Source organism: Mus pahari, chromosome 6 (genome assembly GCF_900095145.1).
Source record: "Mus pahari chromosome 6, PAHARI_EIJ_v1.1, whole genome shotgun sequence".
Taxonomy (NCBI): Eukaryota; Metazoa; Chordata; class Mammalia; order Rodentia; family Muridae; genus Mus; species Mus pahari.
In genome coordinates, this window is record NC_034595.1 from 49,974,757 (window position 1) to 49,994,258 (window position 19,502).

The 19,502-nt window shown below is 43.7% G+C and overlaps 1 pseudogene; it reads left to right on the forward strand.

The window, feature by feature from the left end:
* Positions 1-355: 355 nt before the first annotated feature.
* Positions 356-805, forward strand: LOC110323760 (annotated as a pseudogene).
* The last annotated feature ends 18,697 nt before the right edge of the window (positions 806-19,502 follow it).

A 19,502-nucleotide genomic window follows, 5' to 3' on the forward strand; every position in this document is an offset into this window, starting at 1 on the left:
ATATCTAAGTTAAATGGTTTCATAGGTAAAATGGCCTTAACAAACATCCATAGAGCATTCAGCTCAGATGCTGAGTAACACACAATTTTCTCTGTATCCCATGGAACTTTCTCAAAAGTAGGTCATATGTTAAAATGCAATGTTTTGACCAATAGAAGAAAACTGAAATAACTCCTTATATTCTATCCAACCTAAATGGAACAAAATTAGAAACCAGCAGCAAGAGAAGCAACAGAAGATACACTCGCTCACTGCTGTAAAACAGCGATAAATACGTCGTCATCAATGAAGGTAAGAAATGGGAAAAAAGCTCTCTTCCACCGGAGGTCTGCACGCCGCCATCTGTGCCGCCGCCATGTCTCTAGTGATCCCCGAGAAGTTCTTGCGAGTACTCAACACCAACATCGATGGGCGGCGGAAAATAGCCTTCGCCTTCACTGCCATTAAGGGCGTGGTGCGGAGATACGCTCACGTGGTGCTGAGGAAGGCAGACACTGACCTCACCAAGAGGGCTGGAGAGCTCACGGAGGAGGAGGTGGAGCGGGTAATCACCATCATGCAGAACCCGCGACAGTACAAGATTCCGGACTGGTTCCTGAACAGACAGAAGGATGTGAAGGATGGGAAGTACAGCCAGGTTCTGGCCAACGGTCTGGACAACAAGCTGCACGAGGACCTGGAGCGGCTGAAGAAGATTCGGGCCCACAGGGGGCTGCGCCACTTTTGGGGCCTTCGTGTCCACGGTCAGCACACCAAGACCACTGGCCGCAGGGACCGCACTGTGGGTGTGTGCAAGAAGAAATGAAGCTCTGGGCCTTTGCTGTTAATAAATAGTTTATATACCTATGGGGGAAAAAAAAAGAAATGGGAAAAAAAAAAGTCTTGGCGTCAAATAAATACTTAAACACAAACCAATAGGTTCTAGTGAATTTAGTGCTTACATTAGAAAGTCAGAGAAAGCCGGTCATGGTGATGCACGCCTTTAATCCCAGCACTCGGGAGGAACAGAGGCAGGCGGATTTCTGAGTTCGAGGCCAGCCTGGTCTACAAAGTGAGTTCCAGGACAGCCAGGGCTATACAGAGAAACCCTGTCTCGAAAAAAAAAAAAAAAAAGAAAAAAGAAAAGAAAGAAAGAAAGTCAGAGCAAAATTAATAGAATTAAAATGGGAAAAAAATAAAGAATCATCAAAGTCAAGCATTGAGTCTTTGAAAGGACAAACAAGATCAACACACCTTAGCCAAACTCAGCAAAAGAAAGAAGACCCACAGTAATACAACTAGAGAGAGAGAGAGACAGACAGACAGACAGAGACAGAGAGAGAGACAGACACACACACAGACAGAGGGGGGGCATGAATACACATGTGCACACATGCAAACAATTTTAAAACAGTTGTAAAAATTTTCAATAAGATATTTGTAAACTGAATTCAAGAACAGTGAAAAAGATCATTCATTATGATTAAATTAGGTTCATTCTAGAGATGAGAGGATCAAATAACATAGCCAAATCAACTGATGTGATACATTATATAAGTGGACTCAGGGCAGAAATAAAAATTTTGAGAACATGTAACATCCCTTCATACGAAAGCCCTGAAGTTCCAGGTATGGTGGCACACACCTTTAACCCCAGCCCCGAGTAGACAAAGGCAAGTGGGACTCTGTGAGCGCAAACCTCACCTGGTCTGCATAGCAAGTTCCAGATCAATCAGACAATGAGATGCTGTTTTAAAGTGGGAAAAAACAGCTCTATAAAGGCCAGGAACACATCTCAATATAACAGAGACTTTTCTAGAAAACCTGTAGCCAACATTATTCTAGCTGGGAGTACCTTACAGCATTTCCATTAGAATCATGAACAAGACAAGGGTGCTCATGTTCTCCACTCTCACTCAATATAGAACTTAAAGTCTTAGCTGGAGCAATAAGGCAAGAGAAAGAAACAAAAGGGATAACAATAAAAAAAAATTCCACCAGAAAACACTAAACAAAGTGGTGGGATATAAAAATGACATGCTAAACTTTCTCATTGCTGTGGTAAAATGTCCTGACAAAAGGAACTTAAGGAAGGAAGGATTCATTTTGACTCACAGTTCCAGAGTACAGTCCATCATGGCTAGGAAATCAAGGTGGCAGCAGGTCAAACCATCTCCAGTTGCATCCATAGTAAGAAAGAAGGGAGGGCCAGGAATGGTGGCTCATGCCTTTAATCCCAGCACTCAGAAGGAAGAGGCAGGCAGAGTGAGTCTGAGGCCACCCTGGTTTACAGAGCCAATTCCAGAATAGCCAGGGCTTCAAAAAGAAACTCTGTCTCAAGGAAAAAAGGAAGGAAAGCAGGAAGGAAGGAAGGAAGGAAGGAAGGAAGGAAGGAAGGAAGGAAGGAAGGAAGGAAGGAAGGAAAAGGAAAGGAAAGAGGGATGGATACGAGTACAGAGCGTACCTTCTCTTTTTATGCATCCCAGGGCCCAAGCCTAGGGACTTCACCAGTGACTCAGGCTTTTTGAGTAGGGTATCTCACATCAATTATCCCAATTGAGAAAATCTCTCCCAGGCGTGTATGGAAGCTAAGCCCATCTAAATCGTCCCTCTCACGTGTGCCTGGAGGCTTGTCTCCAAGGTGATTCCAGACCCTGTCAGACTGATAATCAGCACTGATGTCACAACCTCCCTATACACAAATAACAAGCATGCTGTGAAAGAAATTATGAAACAATCCCATTCACAACTGCAACAATGACAACAACGTATCTGTAGAGGGAATATCTTATGTCTGTATGGATGTAGCACCTGCTGATAATAAATCGGACGGCCTATGGCTTAGGCTTCAGGAACTAGAAGGTGGGATACCTGGGAGGCAGAAAAACTTCTGGGATAGAGCCAGGTGGGAGATGACCAGGAAGATGTGAGGAGTTAGACGCATGGTACCTGAGCACAGGTAACCAGCACATGACAGAATGTAGGTTAAAATAATTAGGTTATCTAAGTTATGATCTAGCCAGGATAGAGTTTAGCTATATGGCTAAGGTATTTGAGTCGCAGTTTTATTTCTGGGAACATGGAACTGTGAGGTGGAAACAGATATAACCTCTACACTCATACAAGGAAACAAAATCTTGGCGTATTCTTAGTCAAGAAGTGAAAGACCTGTACCTCAAAATTTTTCAAAATGCTAAAGAATGTAGCTGAAGAAAGCATTAGAAGATTGGAAGGCCTCCTATGTTCATCGACTGGAAGATGTGATATCGTGAAAATGGCTTTACTCCCCAAAGCAATCTACACAGAACCCTATGAAAATTCCAATGGCAAGCACAAAATACCATGGATGATCAAAGCAATCTTGAGCAAGAAGAATAATTCTTGAGTGTCGTCATAGCCAGTTTCAAACTATAAAGACCTTAAACGCTGAAGCTGCCAGAGGAAAGAGTCAGGGAAACATTTTAACAGACAAGTTAAAGCGAGGGCTTTCTGCGTAGAACTGTGACGAAGGAAAGCTCATGATACCAAAAGCCCCCGCACACACTGAAGAAGGGTACTCAAGTGAGCTGCAGCGATGCTAGAAGGAGCGGAGACAACTCCGAGTCTGTCTTCCACGGATAGCAACTCTGGGTTCACCCTTGAGCAGTTCCTGGAACTAATCCAGCACTTTGAGACAGACCCCGACCCCAATGAGGAGACCCTGGAGGCCTCGGCTGACTCACTCACAATGACCAAAGAAGACATTAGGCTGTGGTTCCTACATCGAAGGGGTGAGACGGAGCTCCAGCAGTTGTCCGAGGCTTACACGTCTGAGCCGGAGGCAAGGGAACATCCTTTTCAGTCTCCAGTTATCAGAAGCTCTGGGTCAGACTCTGGCCTAGGAATTAGTTTAATGTACAGATGGGAAAAGAGTTGGGAAAACTCCACCGTACCCATCGGGTTCTACAAAGCTGTACCCTGAGGACTCCACCCAAAATGACCCTGGACTCCCTGAGCTTTGGAAGCCTTAAAGAGTCTCGCACTCTCTTTTGGGTGCCAAAGCAGAGATGGCGTGTCACAGGATTTCTGACTCCTTAGCATAGCTAGCATATGCTCTTTTTGTTAATGTTTTTTCAACTTCCTTGCTAGGGCAGGAGGCTGTTGGGTCTTATGTCTATCGATGGTACATTGATAATAAACCTAGCTTTTCCCAAGTGTGTGTGTGTGTGGGGGGGGGAAGCCTCTGTATAGTGAACAAAATCAAGTAAAGATGCAGCCCATAGAACGGGATGAAATCTTTTCTGCTGAGAGGGGATTAACATCTTGAGTATACAAAGAACTCAGAAAACTAAACAAAAATAAACCAAACAACCTAATTGATAAATGGGCTAATAAAATAGAGGGTTCTCAAATGATAAATCAGAAACAGCCAACACACACACACACACACACACACACACACACACACTCAACCCCACTAGCAATCAAGAAATATAAACAGCAGACATTAAGAAAATTAGACCAGGGCTGGTGAGATGGCTCAGTGGGTAAGATCACCCGACTGCTCTTCCAAAGGTCCAGAGTTCAAATCCCAGCAACCACATGGTGGCTCACAACCACCCATAACAAGATCTGACGCCCTCTACTGGAGTGTCTGAAGACAGCTACAGTGTACTTACACATAATAAATAAATCTAAAAAAAAACAAAAAAAAAAAACCAAACAAACAAAAAAGAAAATTAGACCAAATGCTGGCAAGGATGTGGACAAAAGCGAAGTCATAGATGATGCTAGGGGGAATATAAACTATTCTAGGCACTATGGAAGTCAGTATGGAGGATTCTCAAAAGCTAAAATCAGATCTACCTTGTGAACCAGCTATACCACTCCTTTGTTACCCAAAGGACTTCAGACCAACATATCACAGAGACAATTACATATCAATGTTTATTGAGAAGCAATCCACAATAGCTAATTTATGGAACCAATCGAGCAGTTCTATAATAGAGGAGTGGGTAATAAAGATGTGGTGTATATGCATGATAGATTTTTTTTCAGCATCAAAGAGAAATGAAATGATGGTGTTTGCAGAATAATTGATGCAACTGGAGATAATCATTCTTAGGTTTTTGTATACATACATGAAATCACCTATGTCTAGGCAAAATGGAACAAAAGAAGGGGGATTGTGTGGGGGAGAGGAATAAACCCAACATACAAAGCCTATTCGGATGAAACTCTCCATATGTGACGTAGTTCCATTTATAATGAATGAAAACAATGAAAATTTACAAACCACATAAGCAACAGTAACAACAAAGAAGAGACCTTGATATTTATACACAAAGAACCCAACAGCTCTCTGCTCGGGCTGAGTACAGTGAGAAATGACCAGGTAAAGATGCTGGAATGACCCCATTCTCAATGAGGCCTTCTTTTGCTGGAATATTATTTTCTTCAGAGAATAGCTTTTTTGTTTGTTTGTTTGTTTTTCAAGACAGGGTTTCTCTGTATAGCCCTGGCTGTCCTGGAACTCACTTTGTAGACCAGGCTGGCCTCGAACTCGGAAATCCACCTGCCTCTGCTTCCCGAGTGCTGGGATTAAAGGCCTGTGCCACACCTCCTGGCAGCTTTTTCTTATTAATCTGATGGCCTCCAGATTTCCAACAGTGAGTCCAGAAAGCAGTGGCCCACCAACGCTGAAATGTAGTCAAAGGAAAGATAGACAAGAAAGGCTCACAAGAAGATTGAACTGGCTACTTACGTGGAGACAGAGTCTTCGAGGGTAACCCGAGGAGAGAATACTGGGAGAAAAGAAGCCAAGGAACAGTTCTGAGCAAAGACGTTCATATGGAGAGACCCTGAGGATTGGAGAAATTAACATAAGCCAAACAGTTTGGTCTGTTTGGAGAGTAGCCCTGGAAGAGAGATATACTTTTTATTGACATCAACCTAAGAGAATCTAAACTCACCTGGGAGAATGGCTTCTGGGTGTGCCTATGGGGATTATCTTGGAAGACCACTGTGGATGGAACCATTCTCTGAGCTGTATTTAAAAAGGAGAAAATACACCAAAGGTCAGCTTGAATTGTCCCTCTCTGTTTCCCAAATACGGATGCAATGTGACCAACTGCTTCAAGCTCCTGCTTCTTTGACTCCCCTGTCATGATGATGCCGGACTTGAATGGTGAGCTAAAAAATACCTTTTCTCCTTCACTGTACTTTAGCCCGTATTTTGTAATAGCCATAGACAAAGAAACGAAGACAAGGGGAGTGTAGTTCACCGGACCGAATAAATGGGACTAAGCCTAGGACTTGGGCCTGTGGCCATACAGAGGGGTTAGAACAGTACAGGGTACAGATGTGTGTTTGAAAAGATGACTCCTGTGGCAGTGGAGAGGAAGGATAAGAGTGGGAATAGGAAATGGGGAAAGTCAAGTGAAAACTAGGCGGATGCTGTGAAGATAGGACCCAAAGACTTTTGTGATGCCTGCTTTGTGATGTAGAAGTTATCTTTTTTTTTTTTTTTAAAGATTTATTTATTTATTATATGTAAGTACACTGTAGCTGTCTTCAGACACTCCAGAAGAGGGAGTCAGATCTTGTTACGGATGGTTGTGAGCCACCATGTGGTTGCTGGGATTTGAACTCCGGACCTTCGGAAGAGTAGTCGGGTGCTCTTACCCACTGAGCCATCTCACCAGCCCCTGATGTAGAAGTTATCTTGCTAGATATCAAGAACAACTGAGGGCTGGCGAGATGGCTCAGCAGTTAAGAGCACTGACTGCTCTTCCAAAGGTTCGGAGTTCAAATCCCAGCAACCACATGGTGACTGAACAACGCCACCTCTGCAAAGGTATAGGACAAGGAAAGGTGTGTGCTTGGCCTTGGCTTAGGAGAAGGATTTTTAAAAATATAATAGTTTTATTGAGGCCTTGAGAATTTAAAACATATATGCAAGGTATTTTAATCACACACACCCACTTCTCCCCTAACTCATCCCAGATACTCTGTCTTTTTTTAAATAACCTACTGAATGCAATTCATGCTGCCCAGACATTTCATGAGTGTGGAGACACCCGTCGGGTGTGGTTACTCAACCAGGAATGTGCATAGTTACCACAGTGCATAGAGATCCGTCCATTATGAATAAGCTTTGAAGATGTCTGAAACTCCTTTTGCTTTATCATATTTTCTCCCTTCTGTGGTATCCTAGCTTTGCAAGCAAACTGGAGCTAAGTTTGTGTTGCCTAAACGTTTCGGTATGTTTGTTTAAAATGACCCATGAAAGATGGTAATCACTAAGAGGGAGGAGTGCTTAGAGACAGGGCTGTGTGCTCCTGTCCAGTGATCTCAGGCTCACATAGAAGACTAAAATACTCAAGTGCCAAATCCGAACCAAGGCTATGATTTTTTGTTATGGCTTGGGTCTGCTTTACCTCTATGAGAGCATTTTGACTATGCAGATGTATTATTTCTCAACATTTTATGGTCTTTCTCTGGCAATTGTTAAAATGCTGACCAGAAATAAAACACCACCCAGAAGATTCTAGTGCTTTGTGAGAAGCCTGGCTTATGTCAACCTTTTATGGTCCCCTGACATGGGGTTGTTTTGTTTAAAAGACGCAAAGCTAGAAAGAGCACCGATGTTGCTGACCAAACCCCAAGGTCCTTTGCATGCTGATGACCTTCCGTGGAGATCAACAGCCTTCTGTGCCTTCTGCTTATAGCTCTGCCAGGTTGATTTGTAAGTGAGAAAGGCTTAAGAAATGACATTTAAACTTAGAGGGGAATGCAATAAGAGTGGATCCATTAATAATAAGGTGGCTGGGACCCTCTGCTCTACCCAGACAGAAATAGTATGTAGGCCTACTATGGTCTGGTTTGAGGCCTCTGGTTTCTGCAACACTATCAGCTTTGGACCATCATGGAGTCTCCTCTTGGATTATCCTGTTGTTGCCCTGTGTCATGAAGATACTGCACCTTTGGTTCTGTAGGACTGGTACCTCCCGTACTCTAGAGGTCCACAGATGAGGTGGATGTTGGGATGGGCCAGCTCAAAGCCCTGGATCTGGCCCTGCACGGTAGCTAAGCTACTCAGCCTACTCGCTCTCCTGTGCCTGTCGCTGTGCTGCCAGGGACAGCTCTTCAGCTTTGCCCAGTTGAGGGGAGGGGCCAGCTCTCCCACACCCACACCACCAGAGCCAGGACTCCAGCACTCCCTCAGGCAGATCCTGCTCACCCAAGTGCCACAGCCACAAGTGGCAAGGGGCAGAGCCATCCCTCCTGCTCTCATGCCCTCAGGCTGACTGTCCTATACTCAGTTCCACACCCACATCACCAGGGCCAGCTCTACCACACTGCCCAGGTGAAGGGCTGGGGCCAGCCCTCCCAAAGCCATGCTAACAGGGTCAGTTCTCCTATGCTGCCCAGGCAGGGGACAGGGACAGCTGTCCCGTGTTCATGCCCTCTCTACAGCTCTACCAAGTGCTACAACAATGAGGCGTAGGCCAGCTCTGCACAGTCCTTTGATATCAGTATGGCCCCAGGAGGCAGCCCAGACTAGTGACATGGGTAGTGGTGACATGGGTCACAGACATGGACACAGACCTCTGCTGCCGCAGGGCACGGACTCAGACGTGGCCCTTGGAGGCAGCAGCACTGCCTGGGACATCACCATGACCTCAAATGGCAGCACAGGCTACTCACACTATAAGGCTGTTTCCACCCTCCTGTCTCAAGTCTCACCTCTCCTCATAGTACATACACACCATGCTGCACATATGGTGGGGAGTTGGTGGGGGCCTCTGCACTGCAAGTCCTAAAGGAAAACATTTCATTGGGACTGGCTAACAGCTCAGAGGTTTCGTCCATTACTGTCACGGCAGAAAACATGGTGGCATGCAGGCAGACAAGGTGCTGAAGAGGTAGCTGAGAGTTCTACATCTTGATCCATTCGCAACAGAAGGAGACTGTGTGCCACACTGGGAGTAGCCTGAACATATGAGAGACCTTAAAGCCCACTTCCACAGTGATACACTTTCTCCAACAAGGCCACACCTACTCCAAAAAGGCCACAGGTCCTAATAGTGTCACTCCCTATTGGCCTAGCATTCAAACCACCACAGATCCCTCAGCTTTGTTGTTGTTGTTGTTGTTGTTTTGTTTTTTCCGAGACAGGGTTTCTCTGTATAGCCCTGGCTGTCCTGGAATTCACTTTGTAGACCAGGCTGGCCTCGAACTCAGAAATCCACCTGCTTCTGCCTCCCGAGTGCTAGGATTAAAGGTGTGCGCCACCGTGCCCGGCTCGATCCCTCAGCTCTTGATGGCAGTTAGTGGTGGCAAGAACAGCTGCAGGTGGTGCTTTCCAATGTTAATGCTGTCATGCAAGCTTCTAGTGCCAGTGTCTTTTAGTTCCTCAAATGGTCCAGCTCTTATCTAGATCCAGTGCCCTCAGAGCCTTAGACCTATGTGTGTTACAGCTCTTGTGTAGGAAGCTGAGACTCCTCAGCCATTGACTTCAGCTGCTTTGGGGATTCCTCAGCCCTAATCACTGGCCAGTGTTAGAGGTACTGGTCTGAGTGATTCTCAACCTGTGGGTCACGACACTTTTGGAGGTTGAATGAGCCTTTCATAGGGGTCACATATCAGATTCTCTGTATATCAGATATTTGCATTACGATCATAACAGTAGCAAAATTACAGTTATGAAGTAGCAACATAGTAATTTTATGGTGGGGGGGGGTCACCACACATGAGGAAATATATTAAAGGGTCACAGCATTAGGAAGGTTGAGAATTACTGGTCTAGACCATTGCTGCTGAAGATGTGACAGCTCTCTAGAGTTCTAGCAACCAAGGCTTGTAATTTCTCTTCTCTGCACCATTTATTCTTTAGCCTCTGCTGTCTGACTTCTCTTGTTATCTCTTACTTCTGCTGTCTCCCATCTTAGAGGTCTCAAACTGTTCATCTGCGGCTTCTTCAACTGGTGGGCAGCCAGCTACGCCGCCATGTCTGTAGCTCGGCCTAACATCTCATGATGCTTGCTTTCTGTTTCAAGATCATCATGGGGTGGGGGTAGCACTGATTATTTTTGCTGGGGGGTGTGTGCACACGGAGGACCCAATATTTCAATACCAGAGGGAGTCCACCTGCTAACTCCCTGAGTAAGCCTGGGTAGACTGCCGGTATGGTCCCAGGGGAGCTGTTTGGACCAATCACAGCATACCTCACAGGTAAACTGAGGTTTGGTTTTATTCCAGTTGTAGCCATGCCTCCTCACACTCATCACAGAAGCTTGTCTGCTACTCCAGGGAAAATTCGTCTCTTTTGGCCTGTGTGATGATGGTTGCAATGTCATCTAGAGTTCACAAAGGCCTTTGAAGCAAACCGTCTACTCGAGAGCTGTAACATACTTAGGTCTAAGAGGGTGTCAGATCTTGTTAAGATGGTTGTGAGCCACCATGTGGTTGCTGGGATTTGAACTCAGGACCTTTGGAAGAGCAGTCGGTGCTCTTAACCACTAAGCCATCTCTCCAGCCCCTTAATTTAAATTTTTAAATTTACTCACTTTACATCCTGTTCACTGACTGCCTCCTGGTCACTCCCTCCCACTATCCATTTTCGATCCCCCTCTCCTTCAGAGAAGGGGGTTGGGGGGTCCCCTGGGTATCCCCCAACCCTGGCACTTCAAGTCTCTGCGAAGCTAGGTGCTTTCTCTCTCACTGAAGTGAACAAGGCAGCCCAGCTAGAAGGACATATCCCGTGGACAGGAGAGAACCTATCACTTTTAATAACGGTTTCCACTGCTTTTGATTAGTGCTTAATGGAGAGAGAGAGTTTCTCCCATCTGCCACACTTCCTTACACAAATCGGGATGTAAGCACACAGGACTGTGCGAAGATCCAAAGAAATAGATCAAAACCAGTTCCATGCCGGGCAGTGGTGGTACACGCCTTTAATCCCAGCACTTGTGAGGCAGAGGCGGGTGGATTTCTGAGTTCGAGGTCAGCCTGGTCTACAGAGTGAGTTCTAGGACAGCCAGGACTGCACAGAGTGAAGGGAAATGAAATTTAAAATGAAATTTAAGGCCTGGGATTCATGCAACTTATGTCCAAAGAAATAGTTGTTAGTTGTTTGTAAGCTTGGAAGCCTGAGGCGGAGAGCACAGTGAGACAAGCCTGGGCACGCCCAGGCAGGCCATTGTTGGAACATTCCTGGGACTGGACCAAAAGTTCCTCTGACCCGCCCCTCAGGTTCCTGACATAGTTTGGAGTCATGTTAACCAGGTGTTGTGCTAATTTACATGTACCACTCTGCAAATGTGTTGGCATTCAAACGGACTAATCAAGTGTAACCGCGCCAATTCTTGCTAGCCCCGACCCCCCCCCCCAAAAAAAAAACCCCTAGCTTTCCAGCCTCATGGTCGGTGCCTCTACCTCTTGCGTGAGGTACGCATCGGCCCGGAGCTCCGCCATTAAACTACCTCGTGTTTTTTATATCAAGATGGTTTATTCGTGGGTTTTGGGCATCACCTTCTCGAGAATAAAGTGGGGAGGGCTCCCCACGAAAGTCTTGCAAGAGAAACTCTGTCTCGAAAAAACCAAAACCAAACCAAACCAAAACAAACAAACAAAAAAAAAACACAAAACCCAGTTCCAGCCAGGCAACTGTTCTGACTTCTTCCAGAATCCCACTGCCAGCCGTCCCTGTCCACTCCAGGGGGATTTTGAGCATGAGAATTCAGAAAGTTTGTTGTTCATAATGAAAAGGCCTAAAGCTAAGAACACACTTCTGCCTGGTTCACTAGCCAGCCTTTCACTTGGTGAAAGTTCCTTTCAAAAGAGACTTTCCCCGGAGTAGCAGACAAGTGCCCGAGAGAAACAGTGTGGGACAGGAAGAGTTCCAGTGGGCTGCAGTGTCACTGATTCTAGTCTCTGGCTGCTTGATTCCATTCTTTTGGACCTGAGCTGAAGCAGAATGCCTCCACAGTGGAGACATGGCAGACGCTTGCCTCACAGTGGCCGGGAGCAGAGTCTCAGAGCAAATCCACTCCAGCAGACTTCTTCCCTCTGGCTGTTGTTTTATCTGTAACCCCAGACCATCGATCGGATGGTGCTGCCCACATTGAGGGGTGGTTCTCCTCCCCTCAGCTGCTACCCCACATGTCAGTCATCACAGAAAACACCCTCAGAGATTCGCCCAGAAACGTCCTTCACTAACCTAGGCTTCTTTAGTCCAAACAAATCAACATTAGAGATTAGCCATTATCCCTGGGTAAACAAGCACTGTCACGTGCCCAGAGAGATGGCTCAGCAGTTGAAGAGCTGACTGATCTTCCGTAGGTTCAATTCCCAGCACCCACATGGCAGCTCACAACCATCTGTAACCCTGGTTCCAGGGCATTTGAAGCCCTTTTTTGGCCTTTATGGGTATATATATATATATAGTATATATACACATACATGCAAAAACTCATACATATAAAAATAAATGTTTCTAAAGGAGTTAAAACATATAAACTAATGTATACATATTTGCCAATTTATAAATATTAGAAATTAGTTTATGACAAGTAATTTGGGACAATCTTAGATATGCATGTACAAGCATCTCAGGCAAGAGGACACACCAAGAAGTCTCAGTGGGTTGGAGTTTCTAATGTATAAGGAACAATAAGCATTTGCTAAGAGATCTGGAATTTTAAAACTCAGCCCAAGACTGGAGAGCTGGCCCAGGGTTTAAGAGCACTTGCTGTTCTTTCAGGGGACCTGGGTTCAGTTCTCAGAACCTCATGGTGGCTCTCAATCATCTTAGCTCCAGGTCTAGGGGATCAGACTCTCTTTTCTGGCCTCCAAGAATACCAGGCACACATGTGTTGCCCTTACACACACGCAGGCAACATATCCACACATTAAAAAAATGATAAAAAATAAAGAAGTCCAGCCCAAAGCCTTTCAGTAAACTTGAGTAGTTGGCCTCCCTTGCTTGCCCTTTCTGTGTCAACTGACTGAAAGACAGTAAAGAGCAATCAAGAGATAACGGAAGTTATTGTGTATTCTGTTGCAAACTGATGGGAAATTTCAAAGATCACAATTATAGGCAAATTTTAACATAAGTGAGTAAACTACTTTTACAGACAAATAATTGAAACAGTATGATCTCAAAGCTATGCAATTTATGCAAATGTTTTGGAAATGAATTGAGCTTAAAGATGTATTTGAATGCTTCAAGATCTCAAAAATAACCATTTAGAAGCAGCCAAATAAAATCCTTAATTGAAAACATAAATCTTCCATAGATAAAGGCATAAAAGCAAATTAATTTAAGATGTCCATTCAAAATAATGAACACATAAAAATATTGTGTGAAAACTTAAAGTTGTAGCTTTTATCTAAATTTCAATAAATATTGTGATAAATCAATAAATATGAAGTGATTGTTGTGGATTAAATTTAACAAATCATTGTGGTTTTCAGCATACTTTTAACAAAGAAAGCAATGTGTTAAAAAAAATAACATAAATACAAAAGTTAGGGTGTAATAATAAAATGACTTTATTCCAGCACATACACCTCCTAAGCAGGCAAAATGGTCTTACCTTGATCTCAAAGACCCTGTTTTTAAAATCAGAATAATCTTTTTTATTTTTGATAGATGGGGGTGGGCCTATTTCTATTACTTTTGGTCTAAATTTTATAAATCCAAATCTCAGAATTTTAGATGAAGTAGTTAAGTTTAGTGACATTAGAAAGACAATCTGAGCCGGGCGTGGTGGCACATGCCTTTAATCTCAGCACTTGGGAGGCAGAGGCAGGCAGATTTCTGAGTTCGAGGCCAGCCTGGTCTACAGAGTGAGTTCCAGGACAGCCAGGACTACCCAGAGAAACCCTGTCTCCAAAAACCAAAAAAAAAAAAGAAAGAAAGACAATCTGAGGCTGGAGAAAGGGCTTAGTGGTTAAGCACAATGGCTGATCTTCCAGAGAGCTCAAGCTTGATTCCCACACCAACATGTCAGCCCACAACCACTTGTAGCTTCAGTTCTAAAGGATCCAACGCTCTCTACTGCCATCAGTGGGCACCAAACTGGTACACAGACATGTATGCAGACAAATTACTTATACACATAAAATAAAAAAATAAAAATAAAAGAGAAAAATCTATTGTAAAAGTAAGCTTTTAAGAATAGGATAGCCAGGCGTAGTGGCGCATGCACTTGTGAGGCAGAGGCAGGTGGATTTCCGAGTTCCAGGCCAGCCTGGTCTACAGAGTGAGTTCCAGGACAACCAGATCTATACAGAGAAACCCTGTCTTGAAAAAAACAAAACAAAACAAAAACAAACAAACAAACAAAGAATAGGCCAGACTCCAGATCCCCCAGAGCTCCTGGGGCCTGGACCACCTACCAAAGAGTACACATGGAGGGACCCATGGCTCTGACTGCATATGTGGCAGAGGATGGCCTTGTTGGACATCAGTGGGAGGAGAGGCCCTTGGGCCTGAGGGTGTTCAATGCCCCATTGTAGGGGAATGCCAGGGTGGGAAGACAGAAGTGTGAGGGTGGGTAGGGGAGCACACTCATAGATGCTGGGGGAAGGGAGATGGGATAGGGAGTTTCCAAAGGGGAGACCTGAAAAGGGGAAAACATTTGAAACGTAAATAAAGAAAATATTCAATTAAAAAATACATTAGTGCACAAAAAACAAAAACAAACAAACAAACAAAAAAACCTAAATCCCACACTTGGGGTGCAATGACAGGCAGATTTCTGAGTCTGAGGCCAGCCTGGTCTACAGAGATAGTTCCAGAACAGTCAAGGCTACTATACAGAATAACAAACAAGAAAGAATAAATGTTAATTAATATGATGATTTGTATATGCTTGAACCAGGGAGCGGCTTTATTTATTGATTGATTGATTGATTTATTGGTTTTTCATGACAGGGTTTCTCTGTGTAGCCCTGGCTGTCCTGAAACTCACTTTGTAGACCAGGCTGGCCTTGAACTCAGAAATCCGCCCGTCTCTGCCTCCCAAGTGCTGGATTAAAGGCATGCACCACCACCACTCAGCTGGGAGTGGCTTTTTTGTTTTTTTTTTTTTTTTTTTTTTTAGAGACAGGGTTTCTCTGTGTAGCTCTGACTGTCCTGGAACTCACTCTGTAGACCAGGCTGTCATTATTGAGAAGTGTGGTCTTGGAGTAGTTGTGTCACTATGGGTGTGGGCTTAAATACCCTCAACCTAGCTGCCAGAAAGTATTCTGCTAGTAGCCTTCAGAGATGAAGATGTAGAACTCTCAGCCCCAGCTGGGCATGGTGGCACACGCCTTTAATCCTAGCACTTGGGAGGCAGAGGCAGGCAGATTTCTGAGTTCGAGGCACCCCAGGTTACAAGCCAAACCCCGTCCCAACGACCACCAACGCAGAGGGAAGCAGAAGTTACATTTATGATGTGACTCCCACCACTTATTATGTTATAGGCCACGGGAGCTTTCCAATTAGGTGCTTGTACACGTACTCCCTGCTTGCTGCTTACTTTTTTTTTTTTTTTAAAGATTTGTTTATTTATTACACTGTAGCTGTCTTCAGACACTCCAGAAGAGGAAGTCAGATCTCGTTACAGATGGTTGTGAGCCACCATGTGGTTGATTTGAATTCAGGACCTTTGAAAGAGTAATCGGGTGCTCTTGATAGACATTTGGGGCTCCCCCACCACCAGAACCGTCCTGTGTGACAGCGGTACGTTGGAAGGGCCTGGAACTAGCTTGAATAGAATAAAGACCCTGCTATGAGATTGGCTCCTGTGTGTGTGTTTGGGATCACTAACATTTCCCTGGCACAACACACAATGCATTTTTTAAAGGGAAAATAGTTGAATGCTGAATTGCCTGTGATTAACAATGAAAATGAGGGGCTGGAGAGATGGCTCAGCTGTTAAGACCACTGACTGCTCTTCCAGAAGTCCTGAGTTCAATTCCCAGCAACCTTATGGTGGCTCACAACCATCTATAATATCTGATGCCCTCTTCTGGGATGTCTGAAGACAACTACAGTGTAGTCATATAAATAAAATAAATCTTTCAAAAAAAATGAAATGGGGCTAAGCGTGGTAGAATACATGATTAAAGCCCTAGGTTCAACAGGCAGTGGTGGCACACACCTTTAATCCCAGCACTAGGAAGGCAGAGGCAGGCAGATTTCTGAGTTCAAAGCCAGCCTGGTCTACAGAGTGAGTTCCAGGACAACCAGGGCTATACAGAGAAACCCTGAGAAAGTTTTTACCAGGAGAGTTTGACAGACAGGTTGCAAAGAGAACAAGCTAGACCCCAGGTAAAGACAGAATGAGAAGGAACCAGAAGATTAGAACAGATTGTTAGAATTAGTTTGAGGCCGAGCAGAACAATTCAGTCAGAAAGTGAGAGAAGTAAGTTTGAATCAGTCAGCTTGGAAGAGGAGTTTGAGCCAGAACAGCTGAGTTGAACCAGCCAGCCAGAATTCAGAAAGAGCTAGAAAGGGTGAATTTATTCAACAGTAAGTCTTTGAGAGGACAGTTACATCAGGCAAACACAAGATACATTTACAACTTACATTGTGTTGATAATCATGGAAAGACCAGCACTCACAGTAATATTAATAACCTGGAGGATTGACAGCCCCAATCCTTGTGTAGTCCTTACCCATGCTGACTCCTGGTTTGACAATTGTATTTGTCATGGGCATTGACAATGATTCTTTTATATGTACAGGAAGAGGCTCTATGTACTCTGGGATTTGCCCTTGCATCCTGCCACTATTTATCACTGTAGGAAGCTAGATCTAGCTTTCTAAAGTGGAGAGACCACTGAGTTTTCTAACTTCACTTCTAATTGTCCAAAGGAACCCAATTAAGACAAGCAGAAGCATGCCACAAACTACAGAATGCAGAGGAATTTGCTGTAATAATAGGCCACACATTTGGGGGTGGTTTCACACCAAGGCTTACATAAAACCTAATTTCAAGATATCTGACCTTAAAGGAAAATATGTCAAGATGACCAACACACTATCCATGATAGAATTAACCCATAAAGGTGGACCTAGAATTTTCCAAAAGGCAAGGAAGGATGTTATATTAAAAAAATTTAAAAATCTAAAATCTACTAATCTAAAATCTAAACAGAGTTCCCCATAGTTACATTACTTTTTGCATCAAAAGTGAAATAAAGATTCCACTTAATAAAAACAAGATCACAGAAAGCCATGAGTCAAAAGAAAATAAGAATTTAATTTCTCTTTAAATACCTAGTGCTTAATTAAACTCTACTCAGAAAAGAAAAATACTATTGCTAAAACTGAACTGTAGGATTTCTTTATATGGATCCAAAGGTTAAGAGGAGCCTAATGACACTGAAAGACAAGACTTCTTTCCTCTGAAATATAAATAGGCTGCTGAGACTTCCTGAAACGCCCTCAACCTCACCCACCTACCGGACATTTATCCACTACTTTGTCACCAAACATCAAGACACAAGGCAGAGCACTCCTTCCATAGCTCTGGGAGGACCTCCCACTTGACACTGGGACTGGAGACTTAAAAATAAATCAAAATTCTAAAGCCAAATAGATTTTGCCTTTCAAGGAGATTTTAATATTTCAAAGTGATTCCTTTTCTTAAGATTTAGTTCTTTGAGAGTGATTTGATCAGCTATTTTAAAAGTATGCTTCTATTTTATAAAGTGCATATGTGTGTGCTTGAGTGTATGTATGTGCACCATGGGTCTGCAGGGGCCTGTAGAGGTCAGAAGGGGCACTGGATTCCCTGGGACTAGAGTGATTGGTGGATACTGAGCCTGGGTTCTTTGTAAGAATGGCCAGTGTTCCTAACTGTTGAGTTATCACTCGGCTGTTTTGAAGTTAGTTGCATTTATTAAATATGCTTAATGAAGATCAAGAGCTTACTGAGTCTTCCTTTAGTTTATAGCTAGTAGGTTGAAAGAATTCACCTCAACCTAAAATAGCCATCCAACTGAGACTATTTGCTCTGAATGTTTCTAGGATGTGAAATACAAAAACAATTCGTGTACAGGGGGTTTTTCCTTTCTTTCTTTCTTTCTTTCTTTCTTTCTTTCTTTCTTTCTTTCTTTCTTTCTCTCTCTCTCTCTCTCTCTCTCTCTCTTCCTTCCTTTCTTTTTTCTTTTTCTGTTTACAAAGTTGTTTTTCCCCTCTATTTAACATTATATGCATATATGATAGAAAGGACCAAGATATTTTTGACAAGAATTCCCATTGTCCATGACAATCACTGTCAACTTCTGGTTGATTCTTTGGCATTTTAGCTAAATATGGTGATTTTATTTCTAGGTGGTAATGTTTTTTGTCATTATCTTTCCAGTGTGGAAGATGAAAGCTAAGTTCTTTCTCATGAGACCAAGTCTCTCTACGTAGTCCTGGCTGTCCTGGAACTCACAGAGATCTGTCTGCCTCTGCTTTCCAAGTGTTAGGATGAAAGGCATATACCAGCATTCCCAGTTACCTTTCTTTTGCATGTTCCTCCAAACCTCCAGCATGAAAGTACATGTCAGTGCTTTAAGCTCTTAGACAGCTATGCTGTGATTTGTTTATTCTGTCCAAGTAAGAAAAAAAAATGTCATTGATGTAATGGGCCAATGTGACACTCTGCAAGATGTCTGGAAGATCTAGGTCTCTCCTGGCTATTTCATGAGAGGCAGCAGGAGCACCATTAGGAAAGTACTAGGACCCAACTGCAAATGTGCCCTCTTCTATGTTTCGTGAAACTGCCAACTGGTTCAGATCCATTCTTATGGTTGGAATAAAAAAAAATTAACAGATTCACCAGAATCAATGATGCATACAAATACCCGAGGCTGTATGAATCTGCTCTAGAAAATACCCAACATCTGGCACAGCAGCTGCATTTTGACCTACTAATAGGGTGAGCTTGCCATAATCTTCTGTCAGTCTTCGTCATCTCCATATATCGTTTGTAGGGCCAGATGGTGAATTAAATGGGAGTATGCTCTGCAGGCCTGCTTCCTTCCAATTCATATGGGTGGCCCTGATTCCTGCCATTCCCTCCTGAAAAAGAAAATTACGTATTTTCCTGTATGTTCAAATCTGATTGTTTGTGACAGAATTTGTGAGTCTCTCAGAGGTAGTTTATTGTTTTAGTTCTTTTGGCTGCTGTAACAAAACTACAGACCAGGTGGCTTATAAACAACAAAAATGTAATTATGATGGTGTTTGATGGTGGGAAGTCCAAGATCATATCACTAGGAGCTCCTATATTTGGTGAGGCACTGCAGCATGGGAAAGGGACAAAGACATCCTCTACAATCTCTTTCTAAAGGACAGTTTATTCCATTCCTAAACAGCTTCTAAGGACCCTACCTCCAATGTCACACTGGGAATTAGGTGTCACCATATGAACTACTTTGGAGGGACACACATACATAGTCTATATTAGTAGAGGCTATGAATGAGCCAGTCATAATGGTGTGTTGTGTGTTGTGTGTGTGTGTGTGTGTGTGTGTGTGTGTGTGTGTGTGTG